This window comes from Falco cherrug, chromosome 4 (genome assembly GCF_023634085.1).
Source record: "Falco cherrug isolate bFalChe1 chromosome 4, bFalChe1.pri, whole genome shotgun sequence".
In the NCBI taxonomy this organism is placed as follows: Eukaryota; Metazoa; Chordata; class Aves; order Falconiformes; family Falconidae; genus Falco; species Falco cherrug.
In genome coordinates this window covers 14,388,434-14,400,980 of record NC_073700.1, presented here as the reverse complement: position 1 = coordinate 14,400,980, position 12,547 = coordinate 14,388,434, and positions in this window count along the sequence as shown.

Genomic DNA, 12,547 nt, shown 5'->3' with positions numbered 1-12,547 from the left:
CTAGCACAGGGTGATGACTGAATGAAAAGAATGCAATGTCACTTCACCAAGAATTACATATACAATTTTAAGAGGTATTTTAAATATTTTTCTTAATAGCTGTCAGCAGAAACGATGGGATGTGATTCTTTAGAGAGCATTGCTCTTTACTAAGTACAGGCAAGTGAGCTATCACCAGCCTTACGCTGGCTGCAGAAAACAGAGTTAACATTAATTTATGAATAGCTGAACTTTTTCTCTTTAATGTTTAATAGTGAATCATGCTCTAAACCCTTTATATTTCACTGCACATCAGCAAGGTTGTCAGGAGCAAAAGATCAGGATAACATAATTCTTATGGCTTGTTCTCATGCACCCCTCATTTATTCCTGAGGCAGCCTGAATCACCCTGAAAGTAAGATACATTGGGTGGAAAAATTTAAATGTGAAAGGAGTTGCTCTTTAAGGACCATCAAGTTTTTAAAAGCATAACTTCCACCTGAAACCATCCGAGTGGGATTCATTCTCTCACACAGACACCGAGTCATGCACATTCATTTCCAAATCCCATAAGCAAAGGAAGGTCAGGCCACTGGCTGTGCCTATGTACCTGCATCTCAGCACACATTATGGGTAGGAAGAAAACGCAGATGGCAAAGGCTCCCAAAGTTCAGGGTATTCACCCTTTTAAATCTCCTCTCTAATTCATTTAATACCATGAAGAAATCATATGCAGATACACCACTTCATCAGTGCATCATGAGTCACGAAGCAGGCCTGCCAAAGCAGTTACTTCTGTCATTGCTATCAGCAGATCACAGCATATTATGGATTCCACACATTTAACTCTCCAGTGTAGAGCAGATACATCAGATCTTCACATACAGTGGAAAATTACATGACTGCTTTGATGATCTCCAAGACCAGATTCTTAAAGCTTAATTTTACAAGTGTAGGAAAAGACACTTAAAACATGTTCACGGCACTTGCAGAATCACAGTTTTGACACTGGTTTTCACTCTTAACTCTCTCTTGCTTTCTACATTTATGAAACATTTACAAACATATCTAAGATCTGATATCTCTCTACTGCTAATGAGAAGGTAAAAAACATTTCAGGGCTAAAAGACCTTTTTATAAGAGATGCCTTGGCAGACTTTTTTTGTTTGAAAGAAAAAAGAAAAAGTCATCACCAAAGGCCTCACAAGACCAGGAGAAACTGTGTGATTCTGTTGTTAGCACTCAATGCAGTCTCTTGGCAAAGTCTGCCCCACCCTCCTCCCAAAGCTTCCCATGCAGCATGGGATGAGGAGCACCACCACAGCAAAAAAATAAAAAACCCACAATTCACTCAGTCACATCAGGCTGGGTTTGTGGTTTGTTTGGTTGTTTTGGTTTTTTTTAACTTCTGTAGATGTCAGCACCACCCCTCTTCCTTCCCTTTCTGGATACTCCATCTCTAATCTCTGTGGATGACAGCTCCTACAGAGCCTTAGGGTTCCCGGAAAGCACCGAGGCAATCTCAGTCTTTAGCCCTTCAGTGCAAATGGTTGCAAAGAAGCTCAAGGGTAAATAACCACAAAGTGCCCTTCCTCCATCTCGATTATGGTGTTCCTGGACATAAGCACAGAAGAAATTTGCTGTGAGTAGTATTTTTTTCTACATGCTATGCTAAATAAGAAATTGAAATGCAAGAATTCATTATCATTTATTTAGATTAAAATGGGCAGAAAGCTGTTAATTCCAGTTTCTTGGAAATCTGGACATCAGTTTAGTATTGCCCATGTGTGCGGACAGCCAAGGCTTCAATCTCTAGGAAACAGGTTCCAATTTAGTTTCAATCCAAAAGCCAACTAAGACCAAGATGTAAAGTTATCAATACCTGGCATAATAGTCAAAGATGCATGGGCTACTGCAGTACTACTTTCACTGCTGAGCTTTGACAGATGAACTGTGTTTATCATTTGAGAAACCTGAGGTCCTTCAGTGAGACCCTGCAAGAGTGACTCTCTAACACCTGATGGAGGAGGAGGGTCCCATTAAGTGTCTGACCTCTGGTATTAAGATTATTTAGGAGGACAGCAAGTCCTCCACAATAACATCCACAGGACACTTGGTAGGAGGAGGGTATTCCTTTACTAAACAGACAATGGAAGAAAGAAGGTGAAAGGCTTTTGTGTAAAACTTTATTACTACCACTACTACCTGGATGTTCTACCTACTCAAAATATCTCTATGATCTCTCAGGTGTGGTGAAACACCAACTAATGCTAAACATAGATGGTTAGCCTCAATGATCTGAGTAACTTGCAGCATTTCCTGAATAGTTGGAAACTGTCAACAGTCTGCTGCTCTCTCCTCCCCAGGCGATATTCTTAGTGACAGTAGATACATCCAACTCTACCGCTGTATCACCTCTTCAAGTGCTGCTGGTACAAACCATTGATTATAATTTTATAGTCATAGAGGCTGTTAAAAAAACCACGGAAGGAAAGTGAAGCCTCGGGGTGTTACGGTAGCTAACAAACCTGTCATTAATTACTGTGGAAAAGCTTTCTGCCTTTTAAATAATTTATGCAACTAGATCTACAATAGCAAAAGATTAACCATAATTAAAATGGCAGCTTTAAATTCCAAGGGGCAGGCTGACTTGAGGACTCGGCCAGCGCCAGCAAAGCGCAGATAAGGACCACAGCTAATAACAATCCTGCCCTTAGGCTAGCACGCAGCACTTCGTGCATTCACTCTGGACTGGGATTCCCTTTATGAAACAATCTCAGATAAAGACAGACCTGCTAATCTCATAAACTTGCACATTGGATTCCTTGCTTAAGCACTTTATCCCTATGACCAGCATATCTTTGGAAGAGTTTCCTTGTCTTGGCCTTTGAGGTTTAGTGAAGGGTAATGTAGTCTTCCAACACGGTTACTGCCCTCCTAGGTTTCAATTTAACTGGGCTGTGCAGTAGTTCAAGTACTATGTACATTCAAAAAAAACCTTTGGGTGAATTCAATCCATACAAATAATATAGTCCCCTAATTGGCAAAGCAGTGTGCTAATGCACTCCATGCCTATTTGCATTCTTCTTTCGCAGGGAACAGCTTTTATTATACTGTATTTTAAGATTAAGTAAAATGTAGCAAAATATTCATCTCGTCATTATACTTCATTATAGCAGCACTCACTATATCTCCTGTTATGTCTGAAAAATAGATCGGTGTTTTCCCAGTTTTCAGAACTCCAAAGCTTAATATGAGGATCCTTTTTTCCTTTTCAGTCTGGCAATTCAGGTATTCAACAACATGTATGCATCAACAAGTTCTCGGACTAAATCCCTTTGAAACTTGGATACTTTAGCTTTCAAGAGAAAATCTGGAGTTCTAAAGATCTGTCCTTCTAGCAGTGTGTGGAAAAATCTGCATATACGTGTATGTTTATATATACACACATATACAGTATGTCCAATTATCGTAACAGAACATGATTATGCTAATCCTCAGCCAATGCAATCCCATCAGATGGACTTTTGTTGTAACTCTGCTGTTACCTCCAAGGGAAGAGGTTTTCTCTTCAGTGCAGATTTAGTTTTTTTCTGGATATATCCAATATTTTCTTTACATATGAAAATAATTCCAGCAAGAGCACCACTACCTCCATTTTTGTCTACAGCCTCTAGTCGATACCTGTATTGCTTTATCTCTCTCAACAGAGGGACCACATCATGTAGTATATATTTTACAGTGCAGTTACTGTGTTCTTCCTTAAAACTGCCTATAAGTAACATACTTTATTACTTTTCAGTGTTAAGGTTATCTGAAAAATGTTATTTGACATAAGTAACCCCCCATTATACTGAGTATTCCCCTAACACCACAATGGTTAACCTACATTAACCACTACATAGTTGAATTAGCCTTTCATGTCTAATTATGCCCTGTGAAGGGATATACTGGTTCCAACCCTCGCAATCATAAGGGACCTGTATTTTCAAGTGACCTCTATATATGGACAATAATCCAAATTAAAAGAAACTTCAAAGAAGGACCACAGCCTAGACATGTAGGATTTTCTACTCGTTTCCAAGGTCAGTTTAAAGATCTGAAGAGTCTGGGCACTGTTGTAGTTGGGAGCTCATGGAAAATTAACCTGTTTGAAAACTGACATCAGAGAGTACTCAGCAAATAACCAGTTTGCGCGCAGATTAACTTTCTATCACATGCTTGTACCCTGACAGATTCATGTGCTGTCCTCAGCTAGCAATGCTTACTGTACTGGAGAATATACAGAAGCACTTTGGAATGAGCTGATGGGTTTGTCTGAACAATAAACTGTTGCTATCTAATTGTTATACAACAATCAAGTTGGCTTTTGATGCAGAGTTAATTTATGATTTCGCAGGTGATGATCTTCCCATCAACTTGCTGTTCTCATTTATCTGGCCTAATTCTGCTGTAACGTGTTTTTTTGGCAGTTTTGCTAAGACTTTCAATTTGCATTTAAAATAGTGTCAGTGTAACTTAATAAAATTGTGTCAACTAATCACTAAGGAAATGTTAGATTTGTACTAAATAAACTTTGCTCAAAGCAGATCTCAGAGGAAAAGACAACTGCTTTGCATACTGGACAAAGCTGTTTAGACTGGAAGTCCGTGGAACCAAAGAGAAGAGCTACACGAAACTGAGTCTTAAACCATTGCTGTACACATTTCTGCATTTGAAAACTTAAATACATTGAAGCCATGTGGGTCTTAGTGTTAGTGCTTTTCCTCACACATCAACTGTTCCTCACCATGTCCCTCCTAAGGCCACATTTCAGTTGTGCAACTGGGCATGAGCAGGATGAAATGGATATGCTAGAAACACTCAGCCAAAAATCAAGACATCTTGTGTTCTTAATGCTCAACATCACCAGCCCCAAATTGGCTGAACTTTGTGCAGCACTTCAAGCAGCTTCTCTCTAACAAGCTGTAGACTCTAAGGGCATGTCAGGTGGAGGAAGAAAATATCAGTGCCAGATGATCTTCAGCACAACAACAGAAATTAACTCGTGGCTCCAGCAGAGAATTGATGCCTGAAGTTCTTTTCTCGGGCTGTCATCTAGAAAGACATCTGAGAGAAAGTGAGGTTTGCCACTGGCTCCACTAAGGTAAGGACATTACCCTTTAGACAGAAGTCATTCTAAACGTCCAGTGAACCCTGAAGAGAGCGTTTGTTCAAGCAGGTCAGCAATTTCCCACACTTCACCCAGTGCTTATGCTGAAGTGGCCCTGCAGTAACCACCCTGCAGCGCTGCACACCAGCTCAGCAACAAATGCGTCTGATAGCTGTGATTTTATGCAATCTGTATCTTATCCAAGTATTTTTGGCCCTTGGAATATACTTGAATATAGAAAAAATGTTGTGCTAAACAGTATTAATCTCCTCGTTGTCCTCTTACCTCTATGTTCAACTGTCATATGCAGTAATACGGCATTTGGTTACTGGTTCAGCCTCCTGAATAATGCACTGAGTGGCACTGTGGCATTGCTCTTAGGAGTCACCCCCTTCCACAGCTGGCAGTCATTGTATTTACACATCCCACCGTTCACTTGGATTTGCTCTGCAGCAGGCTGTCTTCTCCCACACAGCTGGGAGCCCCTTCCCCACTCTATACAGTTAAACAAAAGTTCAAAACCCCTCTTGCATTGGATGGTCACCTGGCTAAGAAAAGCAGAGATGTCTGTGCCAGCATGGAAAGCTGTTACCTGCCCTATAAGGGCACAATCCAACAGAAAATTACAGCCAGGACAGGAAGCAGAGTATGCCCGAGTAACCCCCGTCTGTCACGTTGACTTACACCAAGGGGCACTTCCCCCCCGCAGCCCTCCAGGCTGCATCCTGCTAACTCCAACTCAGCAATGAAAATGCAGGATGACAGACCTTTGCCCTGTGGTGTCTTCCCCACCAGAGGGGTTAGCATTTCCGTACAGTCAGTTCTGCCACAGACCTCGTAGAAATAACAAAACCCACGAAGTTCAATCTTTTCTCCTGCTCAATGACAAAATTATACTGCAGCAGATCCTCAGCAGGTACAAAGCAACACAGTCCTGTAGGATGGGAAAGGTGCTGAAAATCCACAAAGTTGTGCCAGCTGTCACCAGAGGATCTAGACCACTGTACTTAATGAGAGTTGGCTAGGGATCAAGGCACTACTAATATTTAGTGTATGTAAAGAGCTACAACTAATAAAACATTCAAAACAAGCGGGGGAAAAAAAATACCTAAAAGGAGAGAAGATGTAATTATGTACTATAATTTCCTAAAGTACTTCCAGCGCCCACATTGCAGTGTATGAATTTTATTCTTAATGACTTAAATGCAGAAGTAAAAAAAAAGACTATGCTACCATTTGCAGTTCATAATTATGCCACATTTGTCTGCCACCACTGATTCACTAATATTAATTTTGTTTAACATACACTGTGTTGAGAACTGTACAGTAAATCTTGTGATATAAAGCAATAACATCTCCCAACCCTATCTATGCGAATTCTCTTGTCTTACCCAGAATACAGTTCATCTTTTTCATATTTTCTATACACAGTTTTAGGAATTAATAGCAATAAATGCATGTTTGTAATGCATAAAATGTGAATTATAGTAGAATTGTATTTTCTGAAAGGTCAGTACTGAGAGCATCTCACCAAACATGGTATATCAACTGGGAATCAAAGGTCTAGAAAGTATAAAATGTATTACTAGTGGAGACAGAACACAATCTAATTTGGCATTCTTTTCAAATATACACTGCCATGGAAATATTTCACTTGTCAGTGCCTTTCTCCATTTGACACATATCTTCCTTAATATTGATACAACACAAAGATAAATTTTACCATTTGTTCTCTTCGGCCTGTAACCAGATCCTTTACTGCTGTATATCTGAATAATTAGGCTAGATTCTATATTAATTTTCACAATGGTCCACCATATTATTACAGGTTTTGTTGTCGAATTCAATATTCAAAGTTACTTTTATGTTCTGAAGTTTCTGTGCTTCTGTAACTAGAGTGTAGACAGACTGTTTTATTCAGAGCTCCTACAGCAACCCCATGAATATTATAGTATTAGTCTAAAATTAACTTTTATGTTCATTTTACGGCAAGACAGTTGAGCAAAGAATACAAATACAGTTTAGTCCAGACATAGGATGTCTTCTGAACATCTTTTGGAGACAGTCAAAACTTTATACATTCAGGTAAAAAAAAATAAAAATAAAAACTTGTTTTACAGAGTACTTGGTTTACAGAAAGCTTTAACAAATATACTCAGTAGAGGATTGAAATCCAGTGCTTATTCATTGTAAGAGATTAGTACTTCTTGCTGACTTTTGCAAGACACTGAGGACCAAATATAACTCAGAATTTGTGAGCCACAACATTCATTACATGTGCAAATGCTATGGATATAGTAATATTTGCTGCACTTCTATCCACTGCAATTGATTTTTAGTTGACTATGCTTATTACTTACCTATGGAAGATAAGGCTGCTCTTGGACAGCTCTGTGGCTGCAAAACTTTGCCCATCAGTTTCCAAATAACACCAAAACATCAAATATTCAACACCAAAACATCATCTTGAGGTGGTAGGCAAATTATTTATTGGAGATAACAACCCTCGTCAGAGCTTTGTTTTTTCCTTTTTTACCATCCTACCAGTACAATTGTATCTTTAAAGCAGTACAGCATGGCCAAGCAGGATTTAATGATCCACTTAAAACCCAGAAGTGGAAGTGTGGTTCGCACTTCATCTACTGCTTATTTACTCTAGCTCAAACCCAGGAAAGCGGCGTAGCAGCATTCAGCTCTGGCTTCGTTCACGGTAACGTCACAAGCACGCGCTTAACTCTAATCACGTCATTGCTCTCATCCTGGACTTAATTGCTGCTTGGCTGCAGACGCTTTCCAGAATAATGTCTTTATGTCAGTCGTTAAGATTTATATGCACAGATTTAATGGACCAACTCCAGACTTTTCTCACTAATGTCAATGGAGGGAAACGGTCACCCGAGACATCTGCGCACTAGCAGGACCGTTCCTGTACTTCTGAAGCCACACAGCCTAACACTACCAATTCCAACTACACTAGACAAGTTCCTTCTCAGGCAAGCAGTCCCTTTCCACACAAGCAGCAGCATGAGGAAGAATGACAGTTCTGCCCTGGAATCAGTGCTGGAAAAGGCAGGCACACCCAAAAGCTTCACTGCACACACCAAGATAAAGACCAAACAAGCCCATATTACTCAGTCTAAGCAGTATCTATTCTTCTAAATGTATCTTCATCTATTGTTCTGAATATTCTGTGAGAAGAGTAAGAGAATATAAGAAGCATACAGAAAATTATCTTGTCTCTAAAAGATCTAGGTGGCAATTGGCCTTTTTGATCAAGATGCCTAGCTTCCATAGCCTTTCAGAAGGGTGATAAAAGATAAAACCAGGTTATGTGAGTGATCTTTCTGATGCCAAGAGTCCAGCCTTAAACCATCTCTCTCTCTCAAGAAAGCGCAACAATTACCTGTCCTTACCCAACATACAGCATTTGATCTGTGTTGGGAAGAGGCACAATAGCGTATTTAGATTGTATCACACAGACGGTATAAAGCTCAATGTGAAAAGTACTTCCTGCAGAAATCATTGCCATCACTGTTAGCTATACTTCACAAGATACCAGTGATATGCTCTCTGCTGTAGAAAACATAGAACATGATTTTTTTTGTGTATCAAGGTGTGTGAACTCAAATTAAGGAAGTTGATAACATCATGCATTGATTTCCAACCACACCAGGACACTGGCTACCATTTAACATGTTCAAGCTGGACTCAAGCTGAACCAAATGCAAATATTCATACTGCTGGTTGCTATCATGTGTAGAGTGGGTAAACTGAAAAGCTCAACAAGTCTTGACATCTCTATTTCTATGAATTCCACAACAACAAAAAGCAGTGTTTTTTCTTTAGCAGCCTAAATAGCAACCAACAAATTATTGGACAGGTCCCATAAGATCTATCTTGTTTCAGTGCCACGTAGTTCAGATCTGTTTACCCAAAATTACTCTTAACTATACCCTTTTCTAAAATATAAAATGGTCAACTGTGATCTCATACCGAGAGAGTACAGAGCAATAATTCTCCTTTCATACAGCCCTGTGCAGGCTGAACTCTGGGGTTGGGGTTTGTTGGGTTTTTTTCACTTCGTGTAACATTTCTCCTGTAGATCAGATGTTTCTTTCCTATATTACTAATACATTAGAGATTTCTGTGGATCCAAAAACAACCAAAAGAACCTAAGTAAATAATTGAGACATAATTTCCAGATTTATTGAATACGCATTTCTCTGCGCAGAAATAATTAAAACACTCAAGCACTAAATTATTCAAAGTGCACCAAAATGGTTTTAAAAATATGATATTCATGGCATTAATTTTCTTATAACTTCATCTGAATCTGCTTCCTTACACTCAGACTTTTTTCAGCTACATAATTACATTCATAGAAAAAAATTATTTGCAGTTGACCATTAAATAATTTTCAATTGTTAAATAGCAAATGAGGGAGGAAGATGAAAGCCTTTACAAAGACAGAAGGGCCTTGGCTGTATACCTTGGTATTTGACTTTTGGCACAATATTTATGTAAGAATACTGCTCCAGCTAATGAAACACGTGATACTACACACCCATGCTATTTTCCCTTGATATAGATTTAGCACTACACGAATTGCAAAATTTCAAGTTTTCACACAAACTCTATAAACTGACTATGCAGTGGAAAAGCTGAAACGCTTGCCAAAACCCTCCGTGAAGTACGGAAACTCAGGTTTATACTTTAGCATTTCACTATAAACTCTGAAGTCCAAGCAAATACACATTTACATCAGTCCTTGGAGAACGTGGAAAGGGAAACGTAATTTTGACACATGGGAATTTCTGATTCCTTGGGTAAGAGAGAACTTGGAAGAAACTAGACTCTGCAGTGACACAGCTACTCTCAGATGCACTTCTGAATATAATTCAGAGATAAAAAACAGCAACTGGAGAATAATCCCGTCTTGGAAAGATAACCCGTTCTAGTACTGCAGTTACTGGGCATATTTTCATACATCAGCAAGCAAAGAGGTGGTGGAGAAGCCCCCCTCATTCTTAAGTCACTGACACAAACCTGGCACGTGTAAGAGCCATGACAAAGTCACTGCTTGGGCAGCCACAGAGGAAACAAAGAGGAAGCCTGCACTCTGCTCCTAGCAAATGAGTTGTTGGAATCAGAAAACTATGGCCATGACGTGAGCCCTTTCCCTTCTAGTGACAAGCTCCAGAATGGCATAAAAGCCTGCAACCAGTTTCATGTTCAGCTGTCATGCTTTTGGCCCCAGAGACCTTTAGTCCAGTTCCCCTGATACGTGTTCACTGCCCAGGAATAGGTGGCTGCATAGTGTTGTATGTGGATTTCCTTTGCAAGACCTGTCATCCTGGCACTGTTCACAAAACACCAATGCTTTCCTACCCTGATGACTGCTTCATTGCTGTGATGAATGAGCAGTAAACATGCCACAAAATTAATTCAACCCTATGGCAGATTATCATGAGAAGCTGAAAGTTACAAAAATACTCATTCTCACTACAGCTTTAAGACCGATAGATAAATCTCATTCACAAAAAGAAACCATAATGACATGAACATAAATGTTAATGTGAGGTTCAAATGTAATTTTAAATATTTATCTTGCAGAGGTAAACAGCCACAGTGAATATCTGAAGAGTAAACACACATTAAATCAATTCAAGTGCTTGCAAACTAATCTATTCTCAAATACATTTACTTAAAGGCAAGGAGTCTGCATTGCCAAGAACCCAGACATTCACTGATGTCAACATACTTGAAAGGCAGCAGCCTCTTGTGAACAGCCATCTTCAACAGGTCAGTTTTCTGCCCAGCAATCAGATTTCTTGGACTCTCTCATCACTAATTCTCAGGACAGTTTTGCTCTCTTCTTTAAAGCTGAGATTGAATATTTTTCCCAGAAGTGCACACAGGTGTCAAAAAAAATTTGTAAAACCTCCAAACATCTCCTGGCTGTCTTTGAGATGGAAAGGAGTTTAAGAAGCCAAAATGTGTATCCACATTCATACACTTTTTTTTTTCTTCCATTGTCAAAATCCTGGACTAGAACCCAATTGCAGCAGCTGGTCTAACACCCAGGAAACTCCCACAGGCCAAGCAAGCACCATGTGGAAACGTTGACTTTTCAATATTTTTCACTGAATTTATTTTAATGGTTGATACCCAAACATTTCACAACTTACAGCTTTGGAAACATGTATTTTTGCCTTAGCCTTTTCTGAACTGTAGCTCCAGCATGCAGATGAAATGCAATAGAAAGTTTCAAGTGTGGTGGCCTTCTCATTTAGCATGACTAGCAAATGTAGGGACAGACCACCACTGAAGACAGCAAGACCTTCCGAAACCTCCACTTCACTTTTCTAAACAAGCACGTGATTAGCTGGCAGTTGGTATTACATTCTAAGGACATACAGAGAAGCGGACCATATGGGAAACTGTTTTCTTTTCATAAGGTAATGATTATATTTCCATATCGTAAAGCCAGTGAGGTTAAGATTGTACCAAGAAAAAAAAAAAAAAAAAAGCAAGCAGTTAGGAACTTTCAGACTGCTATGTCACTCATAACTTGGTTTATGTATCACTACTTAAAACTACAGAAAGGAAAGGAAAGTAATAATAGCCCTCCTTTAAATGAGTACTTTGGACTTTTAAAACAGGCACCTTTTAAACTTTCAGTAGCTCTCAAAGACAGTAATTTCACACATTGTCAGAACTGGACATTACCTACAAAAGAACAATTATGACATTCAACAAAGATCAATTGGTCTGAGCTCTTTGTAGTCCGATGACAGTATAACAACTAAGAGCTGGAAACAAGGATCTTTTTTTTTGTGTGTCCGCATAATGTAACTAATTATACAACAATTCATAGATTAAACAAATCTTGTACAAACATAATGCATTCATTTGTAAGAATTCCCTCAGTTTAGTTAAGCAATTGCTTTTCTAATTCTTGAGGTATCATTAAAACCTTCCTAATTTGAATAGAAACAGATGTGTATCATAACACCATTGTCAAATGTAACCCTTGATACTTCAATAAATAAATGAAGGGGAAATTATATTTTTCTCATGTGCTACTTAATTACTATGTATAAGAGAAAACAACAATTGCTAATGACAAAATTAAGGGTTTCAAGATGTAGTTTTATTAGGCTTCAGCATACAGCAACATTTGTCAGTGATTTCCCATTCGTGTGGGGCGTAATGTATTTTTAAAGGAAGAGAATCTAAAACCCTAGTATATTATTTATACTTGGTCACTTCCATAAAACAGCAGTAGATTCCTCAGCTATGATACTAAATGATGCCCAGATATGGAGAACATTGACAGTTCAAACTGAAGATGAAGGCAGCTAATAGACTAACATCAGATGTTCTTAGATTATGAAGATGCATATTTTACAGGAT